This window comes from Rhagoletis pomonella, unplaced genomic scaffold (genome assembly GCF_013731165.1).
Source record: "Rhagoletis pomonella isolate Grant_MI unplaced genomic scaffold, Rhpom_1.0 Rhpom_scaffold_00014, whole genome shotgun sequence".
Classification (NCBI taxonomy): domain Eukaryota; kingdom Metazoa; phylum Arthropoda; class Insecta; order Diptera; family Tephritidae; genus Rhagoletis; species Rhagoletis pomonella.
Genome location: NW_023458568.1, coordinates 13,022,139 through 13,025,329, shown reverse-complemented (window position 1 = coordinate 13,025,329; position 3,191 = coordinate 13,022,139). Strand labels below are relative to the sequence as shown.

The window sequence follows — 3,191 nt, the reverse complement described above, 5'->3', positions numbered from 1 at the left end:
TTTAGCTTTATTTTCACTGTTGTAAACTAAATCAAGCTGGTTGCTTTTGGATATAATTCATTGACGTATACTTGAAGCCTCAAAAAAAATTTGGATCAATTTGCTGCATAACTTTGGAATTATAGGTGTTTAAATTAAAAAAAAAAAATAATGAAAACAAGTGAATTTTTTATGTAATTGAAAGAGGGGCACAATTAATTATGTCATAGCTTTTGAACCACACCACATTCTGATTTTAAGTTAAATGGGCATTTAGCACTTATGTGTACACTTCATATGTAGTAGGTAAGAAAAGTGTGTCTTAAAAAATAACGAAATGGCAAGTAACTCAAAGTCTGTAACTCTACATTTCACAATTTTCAAAATTTTCGGTTTATCGCGTATAGGTTTTGAAGCGTTTAATTTTAAGAACTTTTTAAGTATGTATGGTATTCCACAAACAATTACGAATAATTTGATACCTTAGCAAGAGGTGTGCTTTCAGAATAAACTAACTTTTAGAGATAAAATATTCTGCGATCGTGAGCGTAATTTTTATTCCAAAAACACCTTCATTGAAGGCACATTTGGAAAATACGTCGAAACGACGTAAATCTTTCTATAACTGCTAGTCCTTATAAAATTACATATACCTGTAAAATGCTTCAAAAAATTTGTCTCTAGAAGTGTGTAAAAACCCTGATTTACTACTTTTAATGGTGCTCCTTCTTTTAGTCAGAATATTTCGAGAGTGGTATCAAATTAACTTTTTTTTTCGACAAATGTTCTGATAGTTGGTATTACTTAATTGGAGCCTTCTAAATTCAATGGCGTCCTAAGTTTTACCCTGTTGGCTCCACTTTTCGAGATAGCGGTACTTGAAACTTTGCTTAAATTTTAATTATTTTATAAAAAAAGTCCCTGAGTTTTGAAGATATTTTACTAAAATTTTGCTCATAACCGTTTTTTAATATTACCTTAACTATTCCATAAAATCATCGAAATCGGTTCACTAAAACATCCCATCCCATACAACTCCTCCAATTAAGCAGGTAAAAATTTAGTATAGGTGCAATTTACCATATAGCACGCATACAATTTATTATTCAGATATGAAGTTAGAGTTATAGCGCGAAAACACATATCTGAGTAATCAGTTGTATTGGAGCTATATGTTAATGTGAACCTATTTCGATAATTATAAGGAATAATTAAGGTAATATTAAAAAACTGTTATGTGCAAAATTTTAGTAAAATAACTACAAAACTGAGGGAGTTATTTATAAAATAGTTAAAATTTAATCAAGTTTTCAAGAACCGTTATCTCGAAAACCGGAGCCAATCTGGTAAAACGGGGCATGCCATTGAAAGTAGAACGTCCCAATTAAGTGAGTTCAACTTTCAAAATCTTTGCTCAAAGTTTACAACTTGAACAGCGTAATTTGCACTCAGGTCATTCTTTTGTTTTCTATTTCAGTTTATTCCTCGCCTAACTTTTGAAGCACTTAATGAAAATGAATTACATTTATATTAATCGATTTATTAAGAGATTGCGAATGAAATGTTATATAAAACATAGGTGCGCCCACAAATTTAAAAACTCAATTTTTGGTTTGAAAGTGTACATATTTTTTAGATTTGCCCATATAACTTCGTCAAATGCAGAAATGTTATCTCCGATAAATAGGGGCCGTGGAACATTTCGCATACGCTACGCTATACCTATAAATATATATACATTAGAGCCTAACGCATACTCTACGCTATACATCTATATGTATATAAGTCCGCCAGAATAAATGGTTTAAATCCCTTTTCAATAAAACATATACCGATTTGAAGGATAGCTTCGTCAAATCCAAAAATGTTTTCTCCGATAAATAGGGGCCGTGGAACATTTCGAATACGCTACGCTATACCTATAAATATATATACGTTAGAGTCTAACGCATACTCTACGCTATACATCTATCTACATATATATATAAAGCAATAGCCGTTTTCGTTGTTCGGAGTTAATTAAAAAACTACTGCATAGATTTCAGCCAAATTTTCAGAGGTTATACCTTGCATATATGGTCCTAATTTAGGCTACCAGAAGACTCGCTAGGTGGTGCTGGGGTCGAGTAATTTATAAAAGTCGTATTTATGAACCGATTTCGTTCAAATTCAAAACGTGTGCTACCTCCAAATAGGTGGCGCTGGAGTCGATTTTTTTATAAAAATCGTATTTATGAACCGATTTCTTTTAAACTCAAAATGTGAGCTACCAGCATTATGGAAAATACGTTTACCAAATATAGACCCGCTAGGTGGCGCGGGAGTCGAGTTATTTATAAAAGTCGTATTTATGAACCGATTTCGTTCAAATTCAAAGTATGAGTTACCTGCATGATGAAGAAAAGTAAGTGTGCCTGGGCTACACACTAGAAGTGAAACTTACGTTACATACCTAATCAATATCTTGTGTCATAATCAATATATCGAGGGCTTATATTCAATACAATCTATCTGCAATTTTCAGAAAAACTAGTTTTCGATGTTGAACCCATTTGGTGCTTAGCTGTCATCACTAGTGTTATGTTCTAGGTATGTCCCGGGATCCCGGTCTTTTTTAAGTCCCGAATATCCCGGGATTAGTCGATTTAAATCCCGGGATTGCTGGAAACAATTTTTTTGTTAGCCAATTAAATTTTTATCACAAATATCCCCTCTCACGGGCAAAACAAGAATTTTTTGCAACCCTTAATGCTATAATTTCTTTAAGATCGCATTTCTATCAAAAGAAGGCATAATTTTGCTTCGCTCATAATGGAATAGGTGATGCACTTATATATTTATTTTTTACTTAAATGTGTTAACTTTTTTATTATTACTTAAATATACTGATAATATTTTAAATTGATCTCAAACAGTGATTTAAAAAATTTTATATAGTTACATTGGCAGTTACTGCTGTTCCAAATAAAGTCACTTACAAAAATATTTTGCATAGATTTTTTTTGCAATATTCAAAATATTTTTCATGGTTTTTTGTTAATTAAAAAAATATATAGCTCATTTTACAACAAAAATCATGTAAATCAAAATTTCACACTTTAGAGAAAGTTGGTTTAAGTTCACCAAATTATCATAAAAATATCAAACTTTTTAATCATAATTTTTACAAAAAATTCTATTATGCAGTTTTATAGCCCATTCAATTTAATACA

At 31.1% G+C, this 3,191-nt stretch overlaps 1 protein-coding gene across 3 annotated transcripts in view; it reads left to right on the top strand.

Moving 5' to 3' along the window:
* The window catches only part of LOC118749243 (structure-specific endonuclease subunit SLX4-like), a 194,711-nt gene that overhangs the window by 123,991 nt on the left and 67,529 nt on the right, over window positions 1–3,191 (top strand). The window lies entirely within an intron of this gene.